Below are 13,801 nucleotides of genomic sequence, written 5' to 3' on the forward strand. Positions count from 1 at the left end.
TCCCAGGGGACACTGAGCACAGCTCAGTGGGGTGGAAAGGGCCACCACCGTGCCTGCCCACCGTATAGTCACTGTGTGGGGGATAGCAGAATGCCCCTGAGCTGTGTGTGACACCTAGGGTGATCAGTTCCTGAAATGAGGAAAATCCAACAGACTTGCCAAGGAGGTTCTGCAGCAAGAGGAAACAGGGGAGCATCCCTTAGTGTGCCTGTGTGGCCCTCCCAGCTTTGCACAGAGCCGATGCTGGTGTGGCTTTACTAACAGATGGCACCCCTGCCTCACTGACCAGAGCCAGTTTGACAAAGAGGCTCTGTGTCATTGTCGAGATTTTTTTGAAGGGGACAGACAGACATGGAAAAAAAATCTCCTTTCATCCCCCATGTCTGTGAAGGTTTGTCAAGAATCAGACAACTTGAGTAACATCACAGAGTGAGACCATGAGGCCTTAAGTCATATAGTTCATCGGCAGGGCTGTGAGATAAGGAATAGGAGGTTGGAACTATTCCATTTAGCTTCCTTTAAGAGATGGCGGTGCCTTTGGCAAACTAGGGGGAAGACTACCTTCAATCTGTGCTACACTAGGATCCCCTGCCTCTCCGAGACCCTGCAGCCAAGGTGCTGATGTAGGATGATTAGACCCAAAGAAGAAATCCAGAAGAGAGGCTTCAGAATCTTCATCTAAACATAGCTTCACTTTCTATATCGATAACACAGCAGAGAAAAAAAAATTGTCACACTACCCTCGTTATGGCAGAGTGGGAGGAAAGAAGAGATGCATGGTCCCTGGGCTTGCTCATCTACCCGTGCACGCATTCACACCAAGCAAGCATTAAAGATACACAGAAGGTAGAGTTTCTGTAGAGAACATTCTACAGAGAATGACCTCTACTGGACTAAGAAGGACTCCAGAGTAGGCTGAGAGTGTTCTGGGGTTGGCGAGTCTGATGGAGTTATGGTGCATAAATCCTGTGGTGGGGGTAGGTAATGGGGTGAGAGAATTCACTGTGTTCTTAATTCTGTGTTGACAATTCCGAATGACCTCTGTGAACTCAAGTCCACAGAAATGGCCCTCGCTCAGCATCTTACCTACTTCAATGAAGCTAATTGCTCAGTGAGGGAAGGGTGATGCATGTATAGCAAAAAATAAACAGAAGAGGTGGGGCTCACCTTGACCCTTTACGGAGCATCAGAGTGTCAGGCAGGTGGGTGCCCTCTGATTACTTGTTCAGGTTCTCTTTGCCTACACTCCTCTGGGCATCCCAGGCCCCGTCCCTAAGTCTGGGTTTAGAGAGCGCTGGGCATAGTGTCTTCTAAAGGGATGAAGGAGTTTCTCCCATCTGCCTTTAACGGAGATGCAGGTGGAATCTGACCCTATGAAACAGTGGCCTTGGGAAGCCAGGAAGGAAAGATTGACATGGGGCGTGCCTTGCAGGGCCTCTGGGCCTGTGTTATGATGGACAGCTGCATCCTTGGCCCTGAAGGATTTTTGTATAGTCCAAAAGCAGCCTGGGAAAGAATCTGTCCCGAGAAAATGAAAAAAAGGGAAAGGAATTCCCCCTCAAAAAATGCTTGATATAATCCCACAGGAAAACAGTTTGACAATTTGTTTCAAAAATTAAACCTGCATATACCAAGCAATACAACACTCAGGGAACTAACCTGAGAGAAATTAAGACTCAGTTTTGCACCAAAGAACAGTACAGGAATAATCAACCATCAATACCCATTTTCACTCTGAGTTGAAAACAAGGCAAACTGTTTTGGGTGGGTGTTTGGATAGATGCACCGAGGTCCCACCAATAAAGGAACACTACTCAGGAGTGGAAGAAAGCAAACTATTGGCGCACATGACTTGAATGGATCTCAAATGCATTAATTAGGCTCATCTGAAATACAAAGGCCATTCTCCAAAGGTCACATACTCTATGATTCCATTCATAAGAAATTCTCAAAATACAAAAAGATCGTAATAGGGACTAAGTGAAAGGGTCCCAGGAGTAGGGGAAACAAACAAGGAAGAGGTTTGGGGAAACCTGGAAGGGAATGGTGCCACTGAAAGTACTGATGGAGGAGGAGCAGCTGACAGCTTGATTATAGAGCTGAGGCCATGAATCTGTGCACGTGTTAAAGTTCATGAAAATATGCTCATAGCTCCAATTGCTATTTTACCTGATAGTAATTTAAAACACTATTTTTAAAATTTCTGTTTGCAGAGGGAGTTCTTAGAAAGGTATAGAGAGACTTAGGAGCTGCTTCTAAACAGGCGTCGTGTTTAATAAATCCATCCATTCATTCATCTACCTGTGCATGAATTCACATTAAGCAAGCATTAAGGATACACAGAAGGTAGAATTTCTACTCAGAGGATCTAGAGAAAATCAAGGAATAGACACACGGCTTGAGTGTGACTTGATGAACATCGCATATGGTGGCTGGAGACTGTGGAAGGGGACCCAGCTTAGATAAGAAAGACTAAGGGTGCGTTTGTTCCTAGGGCCATTGTTTCCTGGGGCTAGGAAGCAAAAATTATCCTGTACTTGCTTGTATTAGAGGCTTTCAGGGGAGTCAAGCTCATAAAAGGGCCCATGGCCTGGAGAGCATCACTGGAAGACAGAGAAGCTCACAACCGTTCAACTTCACAAGAAGCTGCCCAGTTTCTCAGCACCAGGAGCCAATTTTAAGGACAATGATTTTGTAGGTAATTTCACAAAGGGAGAAGAGAACAGAATGTCTCTGCATCTCCCCAAGCTGAAGTTATTATGAAAAATGCTTTCGTAAATTTTGTTTTAAAAGTTCTTGAACTAAAACAATTTTGCTTCCACGCAGACTTTGCCCTGCGGTGCTAACCATTCGGTTCGTCGGCGTTGGCTGGAAATGAAAATAAAACAGACCTATTGTAAAAGTTGTGAACTAAAATCAGATGTCATTTGTTTCTACCATTCAGCCTAAAAGATGTTTATGATGTTCGTTTCTGTTTTCTGTCGAAAATAGGTCTATAACCAATAGGTTGAAGTTGGAGGTAAGCATGATTTTGTCTTTATAGAAGCAACTTTTCACGGTTAGCAATGAATAACAACCAATAATTACCTGTGAGTGTTTGGTATACACTAAAAGAAAAAATGTTTGACAAAGTTAAACAATATTTTTAATCAGAGTACAAAAGTCAGGTTCATTAATCAATGACAAAAAGGAGACGGATATTTAAAAAAAACAAAGGAAACATAAATCACAGACAAAAAATACAAAATATAAAAATACATTGGATATCAAACTTCAAAAATTAAAACTAAAATAAGAAGAAGAAATCCTTTTTATCCATCAGAATGAAGAACTTGGGACTGTTATTATTAAAAGTAATGCTTGGACATGGGCATATTATGCAGTATTAGTGGGAATATAAACAGGTTTTCAGGGAAAAACGAACACACCCACCTTTTACAATTATGTGTGCAGGAGGGTATGTGCACTTAAGTGTAGGTCCCCACGGAGGTGTGAAATCCCCCAGAGCTGGATTCCCTGGCATCTGTGAGCTCCCAGTGTGAATAAATGCTGGGGAAAATGTTCTGGTCCTCTGTAAGAGAAGTGTGCATTCTTAACCACTGAGCACTCTCCCAGCCATGACCCATGTGTGTTCTCTGCATGTCTGTCTATGTACCACATGCGTTCCTGTTGCTCTTGGAGACCAGAAGAGGGTATCAGAACCCCTGGAGCTGGAGTTCCAAATACTTGTAAGCTACTATGTGGATGCTAGAAAGTGAGCCTGGATCCTCTGTAAGAGCAATCAGTGCTTTTAACCACTGAGTCTTCTTCCCAGAAACCAGTTCATATATTTTTAAACTTCTACCTTCTGTCACCCAGTAGTTCTGGGGTTTTGGTGCTGTTAGAGGCAAATATCTGCCTCTGGGTTTGAAATGATGCACAAAGGTATTTACTGAGGCTCCATTTGGAAAATAAAAACTCTAGGAGTCACCCATTCCTACACAGAGATGTTGATGATGAGTTCTGTCTTACTGGGAACACTATACTGGAGTTTAAATGGGAAACATTGACAGAAATAAAAAAAATAAAAATACACTTTGTATAAACTTTCAAATAGCATTCAATCATGCCATGTAGTTTTCAGACCTGCAGATATTTAGTGTATTCTCATAATTATATAAATTAATTGCTCACTATGGTTACTCCAAGGAAGGGACCTGCAATCAATTGAAGAAAGGGACTTTGGACACCATCTATAATGTTGAAGTTTTACGGCCCTGTATTAACTCACAGTAGCACTTAAAAAATAATTTTAAAATATAAGAGGCAACTAGATGTGTCTGGCTCAGGGTGTGGAATACTATCATGTTGTTCACCAACTTCGGTGGGTGACTGGGTTTTAACAGGTGTATGGTGTGGGAGGTCCTTCTGTATATGTGTTACTTTCATTGGTTAATGAATAAAGAAACTGCCTTGAACTTTCTGTCTCATCTAAAAACTATATATTTCTTAACTTTTTGTAATATTGGGTTTCCAAAGACGATCTGTGTGAGCCTACTCTGATGGTCATTCAAATAGCTCTACCCATAAACAAAGAAAGGCATTTATCGCTTAGTCAATGAATCTGGGAGCACCAAGTTCAATGCAGAGCTAGGATTGGCGAGTGCTGCTTCCTGGTTCAGGGAAAGACAGTTTTCTGTGTTCTCACGTGGCAAAGTGGGAAGAAAGAAGCAAGCATGCCTCTTGAGGCCTTGTCATCTCCCAAAAGCTCCATCTCCACCACTTCCACACTGGGGTTTAGGAATTAACATACAGTAGGGGTAGAGGGCACAGACATTTGGGTCCTGGCAGCATTTAGGACCCAAAAACTGTCAAGAAAAATTTTAGTGGGAAACATTGTGTGCTTTGCTGCGGCCCCGAGGAAGAGACCCAGCCTCTCCAGAAGACAGAAATCACAGAGACACCTACCTGGAAAGCCCTTCATTTAAGAGACTTGAATTCTCAAAGTAATCCTCAAATTGCATTACATGCAAAATACATCATTTTACCCGGTCTGAAAATCCTACTATTTCGGACTTAAATTTTCTCCTACCTATAGGAATGATAAAATGACAACAAGTGACCTCAGCCCCCCAATCTGTTTAGTCTCTTGCCCAAGCAACATTTAATAAATGTGAACAGTGCACTAGAAACTGTAGAAATAGCTGAGGTGTCATACATCATCGATAATGGTTGGCACTGACTACCAGAACCTCGGGGTTCACTGTGGGGAGTGACGGGGATCACAATGACACGGAACACTGCACAGGAAGCTGTGAGGTTGTGTCCTTGGGAGATGACGTTACTCTGCCACCAGTGAAGAGTTTTCTGGTAGAACTGGATTTCTAACTCAAACGTGTCTTATTAGCGTGTGTATGCGTTATATTTTTAATCCTCCAATCTGACATTTCTCCTTCAGTTTTCAGGACATGGAGGGCCCTGGGATCAAGAGTTCCATCCTGGCTCCACTCTCCTAGGCATTAGGCCAGATAAGCATTACGTATCTAAACATTTCAAGGCACTTGGGTCTTCAATTGCTCTCACTGTTAGTTCAGCTAATGGACTCAGTAGCTGTTAAAAAATCCCAGAATAGAAAGTGGACACAAGTGGTCGGACCACTTTCCCATAAGAAGCACGCTGGGTTGCTCCCCACACCTCGGAGGCACGTCAGTGGCAGGGCTTTAGTGACCCAAGAGTGCTCAGTGGAACTGGTTACTGGGATGATGACGATGGTGCTAAGGTGTGGGGTACCTGAGTGGGGACAAAGACCTCCCATCACGGGCATTGTCCCAGCTGTCTCTCACACTAGCCTTCTGCGGGCGAGTGTGTCCCCTTCATTTGCACAAAGGGAAAGAATCCGGATTGGGGAGCAGATCAGGAGAGCAGGGGGATGGAGACTGAGTGGGATTTGGGGATTAGGGCCAGAGTCAATGTGACTTTTATGGGGGTTGTCTGAGGTCAAAGCCTAGAGAAGCGACTTGAGTACCCAGTTCTCATTTCTGCTTATTGGTCAGGGACCAGGCACTGTGGGAATGTGTGCGGAAGCATCCTGGTCATAAACTTGATGCTTTTCTGGTGGGATTCCAGTTATTTCAAGGGTGGCTCATGCCTTTAATCCCAACACTCAGGAGGCAGAGGCAGGTGGTTCTCTATGAGTTTGAGGCCAGTTTGGTCTGCAAAAGCTAGTTTCAGGACTACAGCTACAGAGAAACCCTGTCTCGGAAAGCATAAATAAATAAATAAATAAATAAATAGATAGATAAATAGATAAATAAATAAAAACAGTGGCATTGACCATAGGTGTGTTCCTGGATGGAAGGTAAGTACTAGATGTCACAAGATAATGCAGACAAGAGAAGGACTTGAAGGGACGTGGGAGCCACTTTGAAGACACTCGTTCATAACAACAGGATGCTCTGTCATAAAGAACTGTGTGATATAGGACATGCCACACCAGAGTACAAACCTAGAGGAGCATTTGAGCTCATGAAGTGCAGATGCTTGTATGAACCCTACATGGTTTCTTCAGGTACAACCTTCACACACATATCTCATGAACTCCCTGGAATGCTGTGGGGTTTTATGCTGTGGTCTGTACTTCATGGATAAGGAAATGTGGCATGATGAAACTGAGTGATGGAGACCATATGATTACTGGAGATGAATAAGGAGGAAAGCTGGGCTCCTCGTGTGCTCTCCAGATCACACTTGGCTCTAGGCATTCTTTTCTGAGTTGTCCTTGAAGAGACGTCGTACTCAAGGAAGTAGGGAAACTCTATGATAATTCCTTGGAGGATGCAGGAGGCTAAGGAAGGCAGATTGTGTGAGAAGTGGCAGTCACGTACCCTGGGGAGATGGCTATAAATGAGAACATTGGGCCAGAATTGACCTTAGGCCTATGGCAGAAGGAATCCATTCAAGTCCCCACGTGTTAGGACCGTGCTGAGAGCTGCGGCCATGGAGGGAAAGCACGGCGCTAAGAGGATATTCACAGCGCTGTGAACGGACGATGTTGCCTGGGGATGGATGGAGCTGAGGCACTCCAGACTGGCCAGCTAGGCTGGAAAAGTATGACTGAGGATAGCAATGTGGAAGCTACCAGGATCCACCCTAAATACCAATGAGGAGGAGTCTGGGAGGAGACGGGAAATAAAACGCACAAACTCTAATTCGTATTACTGTAGTTAGGATTGGGTTTAAAACTTCAGAAAAGTCAAAAACAACATGAAATTTAAAAAAAAAAAACTCTTCTCACATGAATGGAGGTAAGCAAGCCAGCCTCCCAAGAGTCCATGATTACAGGTCTGTGCCACAAGGGCAGACTTACATGTTCTTCACAGAACAGTAGACAGCATCAGAAATACTACTGAGAATTGCTGAAACTTGGTAAAGGAGCGAGGGAGGGGCTGGAGGGAGACGGCTCTGCCATTGAAATGCTTGGTCCGCAAGCTCGAGGACTGGAGCTCCTCACTTAGCTCCCCGATCCCTGGAACTCATATCCATGCTGGATGGGCACTTGGCCTGCTGTAATTGCAGTCTTGGAAGACCGGGACAGAAGATCCCTAGAGCAAGCTGGCTAGCAGGACTAGATATAACCTTGAGTTCTGGGTCTGATTGCAAGACCCTGCCTCAATGAAAAAGGTGGAAGAGAGATTGAGAATGATCCCTGGCATTGATGGCAGGCCTCCACATGTGTGTATCCAGATGTGTATGATGCACATCCCCATACACATGCAAAAAGTGTATGCATACACTTGTGCAACACACACAAACGAGGAAGAAAATGTGAAGGGCCTGTGCTGTGAACACAAAAGACTGTCCCATTTTTACACATCACAGGTGGAAGATGGATTTTAAATATTCTGGATGATGGAATTCAGATTTTTTTCCTCCTTTAATTAAATTTTTTAAAAAAATAATTACATTTTCCCCCGAACACTACGAAAGTAATTTTTCTCATTTTGAGGTAGACACTTATCTTAGAATGGCATGCTTGGAAATGGAGTATCAGCTAGATACTGCATACCGAGTATCTCTCCAAAGTTGTTTTTGAAAACCGCAGGGCTGGAAGGGTGCCCTCCTAGCCATTAGCAAAGGTCATCTTGAGACAGCGAACTAGTGCTTTGATTTTCCCGTTCAACATAAACCATGAAAACTCATTCTTGTGGTCTTCTGCTGGGCCCTTGTAACATCCAAACACCCCGCTGTGTTTTTTGCACACACCGCAGTGGAGACCATCCTGGCAGCTCTCGGTAAATGTAAACCCATTTTACAAGCAAGGGAATAGAAACAATGCTACGTCCCAAAAGCTCTGCTGTGGTACCCACACACAGAGGCCAGTGGTCACTGGGTCTCTTCCTGGGTCATGCTCCACCTTATTTTTTGAGGCAAGGTCTCTTGTAGAACATGCAGTTCATAGATTTGACCGGGCTAGAAATCAGCAAACACCAGAGACCCTTCTATCTCTGTCTGCCAGCACAGGACTTACAGAGGGACACTGTCCATCCTGGGGGCTGAGAATCCAAACTCATGAAGCTGCCCCTCCCACTCGGATTGCTAAACATTAATCTCACCAAAAAGGCTCGCATCTCCCTGGAGTAAAGACACAGGAGTATTCTTCAGTGGGGATCCATGGTGACTTCTCCCAAACGGCAGCCCAACTGACTGCCCTTTGAGGGGAGGGAGGATACAGGGCCTCAGCCATCTGCACTCCCTTCCCTGGATGTTCCCATCTTACCCAGCACACAGTGGGAAAGCAGGGAAACCCGGATCTTCCCCTTACAGACAGCTAAGACATTAGATGAAAGTCACCGATGACTAAGGAATTTCGACAGTTACATTCTGAGCAGAGGCGGAGGGCGGCTGCCCAGATTGGGAGCTTTAAGCAATGTCACACTGCCCTATCTGTGAATTGGGTCTTCACACTGGCAATCAACGTTAACAACTCCTGGCTGTTAGAGGGTGTTTCTTTCAAATGGCTTCACACTGAGAAGCAACCCTGCCCGGTCCTGGAACTTCTGTTGTTTTTATAACTACCGCTTTCCCGTTAATTTTTATGCCCATCTTTAATATTATAGTGAGGAAAATAGCACATACAAATATTGTTGGTTTGGTGTTTTCGCAGAATTGTTCCTTAAGACAGAGATGAGTTTGAGAAGTTAATCATCTCGGGAACCCCACTAAAATTGCTCGTCATTTCTGGTTCAGTGTTTGGCGAAAAGGCCTCAGGTTTCTAAAGTGATTTTCAAATTGCCTGGCGCTCTCAGGCTCAGCCCTAACTACTATTGTGTTTCTCTAAGACTGGGGAGACACTTAGGCCATTCTTACTCAATTTGAACAATTTTTTGTCAATTCATCTGGAATTGCTGCCAATCAGGGCACATGGCATTTCTAGCATGCCTGCTGCCCTTCCACCAGGTGATCTCCACAGTTAACTGAGCATAGGCGAGGACACGCATCCCAGCCACTGAGCTCCCATTAGCATTGAGTCAGAGCTACACCAGGAGAAGGTTTGATAGAAGCATGTCGAGGAAGGAGGGCGAGGGCTCCATGGAGAAAGCATGCCATGAAAGAGTAAGGACTTCCATTTGGATGTGCAGAGCCCATGGAAAGCTGGCTGTGGTGGCATACGTCTCTAACCCCAGCACTCGGGTGTGGTGCGATGGGAACTAGATAGGAGAAAGCCCCTCAGTTCACAGGACAGCTGGCCCAGCATGCAGGGCAATGAACAACTGCTAAAATCCTGTCTCAAGCAAGGAGGAGAGTAAAGACCAATTTCTGAGACTGCCCTCTGACCACCATGGACTCACAGTGGCACACACGTGCCTGTGCTCACACAAATGTACATGCATACACCCCACAAGTATGTTGAGGACTAGAACAAGAGCTAAGCATGCTGGGATTGCAACAGATACCCCCGCCCCTTCCCCATCTCCCGGTGGACTCTCTTTTTTAGTTTAACAGCTATTATTATTGGCTCACAAACTCAGAAAGAAGAGCCCAGAGTTGGCCAGGAGAACAGCCATATAAGCAAGGTATAGAGAGGCTTGATACGCCACAAAGTGTTGGCTCCCCTAACTGCCCTGTGTTTCCGCATTCCCACTTACTGATGCCATCCTGCATTCCACATGATGTGTGGGAAAACTGGAGCGATAAACCCTTGACAATAGGGATAAAGGCAGCACTCCTAGAACTGATCTTTTTTTTTTTCAAAGTTTATTAAATTATGAAAGTTTCCATTTCCGCCCCTCCTCCCAACACCCTCCCACTCTCCCCTCCCCCTCCTCCTCCCTCTCCATCCCTAAGAGCAGTCAGGGCTTCCAGCCCTGTGGGAAGTTCAAGTTCCTCCCCCCTCCCTCCAGGTCCAGGAAGGTGAGTATCCAAACAGACTAGGATCCCAAAAATCCAGTATATGCAGAGGAAACAAGTCCCAGGGTCATTGTCAATGGCTTTTCAGAAAGGCTCCGGGCCAGCCACATTCAGAGAATCCGGCCACATTCAGAAAATCTGGTTGGATCACATGCTCGTTCAGTCCCAGTCCAACTGGCCTTGGTAAACTCTCATTAGATCAGTCCCCTTGTATCAGTGGGTGATCGCACCCCTCGCGGTCCTGAGTTTTTTTTCATGTTCTTCCTCCTTCTGCCCCTCATTTGGACCATGGGGGGCTCAGTCCAGTGCTCCAATGTGGGTCTCCGTCTGTATCGCCATCCATGGTCGGATGAAGGATCCCTCCGATGGCCCTCTGCTAGAAGTCAGGCCCTAGAACTGATCCTAGGCATTAATAATGACCATTAGGATCCAGACCGTGTTTTATGCATTTGTCCATACATGTTTTGGTTCACAGGTGGTGTCGTTTATCCTGTTTTGCACCTGAGTAAACTCGGGCATCATGACCCGCAGTGTGAGTGCCAGGCTCCAATCTCCGTGTCTGAGCTGGTCCTCGTTCTCTCGCTGGCTTCCGGGGGAACTCCCCACAGGCAACCCTGAGCCTGCTGGCCTCGAACTCACTTGGGGCTGCTGGATAGAGACACGGAGTCCTAGGCCAGGGCTGAAGAATCAGGACCTTTGGAAAGGAAGCCCGTAAGTCCCCATCATTCAACCACTAAGCCTGGCTGTCGGAGGGGCACTAAAGTTTGAGAAATGCCACACTCAGGAGTGTGATACCGCTGTGGTCATCTGCAAAGTCCCAAGCACTCTCTCCCGAAGGGAAGGGGGAGCAAAGAAGGAAGGACAGAACTTAGCTATACTGGGCTTCATTTTGGCTCAGAGTAGGTCCAATCCAAGCCCTCAGCTCCTCCAGCTTCAGAGCCTACAATAACATGTGCCCCTCAGAGGTGATAGATATGGACTCTAACGAGAGGCCCTTCCGTGGTCAGTCATGCTTGGGTCAGCCATCAGCCCCGGGGGACAGGTGACAGTTGTGCCCAGACTTTAAAGCAATACTCTTCCCAATCATCAGGGACATTGTGACATGGGGCCCCTTATCTCTCCCAGCTAGCAGAGTTGGCAGTCAGTCTGAAGACGGGGAAGATTTGGCTGATGGGACCTGTGGCCGGAAGGAGAGATAAAGACCATGGCTCCAAAATAAACTGCGTGGAAGAAGAATAACCAAGAAGGATCCAGGCACAGGGAGCGGCCGGGGGCTAGAGCTGGCAGGTCTTGGGTGAGGGGTGGTGACAGTCATGACTAGCATTCAGCAGCAAGTCATGAGGCCACTGAGGAGTTGGTGCTCATAATTCTAGAAGGAAAATAACCATTTGTATTAGTTAGGGTTCTCTAGAGAAACAGAACAGAGAGGATGAATATATCTACATATCCACTATCTATAGATCTGCCTATATCTTTATACATATTTCATACACACATGTATATTTAATAAATTATTTATGTGTGGACATATGTATATTTAATAAATATATGAGTGTATATATGTACATATGCATGTATGTGTGTATGTGTGTGGCTAAAGAATACAATTTATACATTTATAAAGCCCACTATATTATATATATACATACACATATATATATTAATATATATATATATTTCAGTTTTTGTTGAAATAACAAGCTGTCTCACACCAGAGCGGCTGAGATCTGGGTCTGCTTTGACCTCCTGGGCCCCTCATCAGCTGAGATTGTCCCACAGTGACTGCCCACAGCAGAGAGGCAGAGACTCCAGTAGTTAGTTGTTCAGCACAGCAAGCTGAGTGTCTCAATTATGGCAGCCAAGACTGAAGCATTCCCGGAGAGCCCCTGGCCCTGAGTACTTGTCGGGAGCCTGGAAGCTCTGGTTCTAGTGTCAGGCAAGGAATAAGCTGCAGGAGCAACAACAGGATAATTTGACTCAGTGGTGAGGGGGAGACCTGTCCCGGAGCCTTGATTGGGTTGCTACTAGGAGGGGCAGCCAACGTTGGAGGTAGACCCCCCCCCCAAATCAATTAAGGCAATCTGGACAATTCCTCAGTTAGGGCTCCCTTTTCAGGCGATCCTGAGTTGTGGCCTTTGGCGTTAAAAACCATCAGCCCTGCCTATGCTATCGGTGAAAGACTTGTAGCGCTGCCGTGCGCTGCTTACTGCAATCTTCACAGATCAGCCTATGTCTGTTACAAGCTCTATGATGTCATTTTTATCTCGCCTAGCACTTTCCAGCAAAGCTAGATCCTCAACCTGTGTGATATCCAAGTTTGTCCTCCTGATGACTACCCACAGTGTCCCTTCGATCTGACTTCTATGACTCCTTGCCCCCAAACAGAGACATTTATAGTTTTACACCTGCCTTCTCAGCCCTCATCATAAGCCTCTATGAGAAACTGGCAGTTAGTTTTTGGATCAGGGAGGGGCTGGGCAAAGACTCAGCATTCGGTTCTGTCAATAGGAGACTGCATTTTCCTTGGGTTGCCAACCAGCTCCCAAATAAAGACATGGAGACTTACTATTAATTATGAATGCTTGACCTCAGCTTCTTAGACTTATGCAACTATCTCTTTTAACTTAATTCAACCTGTTTCTAGTCACATACATTTTGCCTTGGGGCTTTTTACCTTTCTTTCATTCTGTGTGTTCCACTTTCCTGCTTCCTCCATGTCTGCCTGGCTGGCCCCTGGCAGTTAGTTCCCTTTCTTCCCTGAACCTGAATTCCTCCTCCTTCCTTACTCTTCCTGCCCAGAAATCCCTCCCACACCTCCTTCCTCGCTATTTGTCTTCCAGCTTTTTATTAGACCAATCAGGTGCCTTCGGCAGTCAGGTAAAACAGCAACACATCTTTACATATGTAAACAAATGCAACGCATCTTCGCATAGTCAAACAAATGCTCTACAACAGGAGATTTGTACACAAAGGACACCCAGGGTACCTAGCAAAGAGATCAGGTCAGTGTGCACTGGGCCAAACCAATCAGAAACACAGATCCTGCAGACTCTTTCAGTAATCTCCCCTTCCTCACTTCAACCTGGTCACTCATGTTCCCATTCCCACCTACCCTCATGAAATCTCTTCTATTTCCCTTTCCCAGGGAGATCTGGGCATCCCTCCATGAACCCTTCTTATTACCTAGTCTCTCTGGGTCTGTGGATTGTAGCATGGTTATCCTTTATTTTACGACTAATATCCACTTATGAGTGACTACATACCATGTTTTTCTTTCTGTGTCTGGGTTATCTCACTCAGGATGATTTTTTTTTTCTAGTTCCATCCATTTGCCTTCAAATGTTTTGGTGTCCTTGTTTTTAACAGTTGGGTGACAGTCTATTATGTAAATATACCACATTTTCTTTATCCATTC

The sequence above is a fragment of the Myodes glareolus genome, chromosome 8 (genome assembly GCF_982192425.1).
Source record: "Myodes glareolus chromosome 8, mMyoGla1.1, whole genome shotgun sequence".
Lineage (NCBI taxonomy): Eukaryota > Metazoa > Chordata > Mammalia > Rodentia > Cricetidae > Myodes > Myodes glareolus.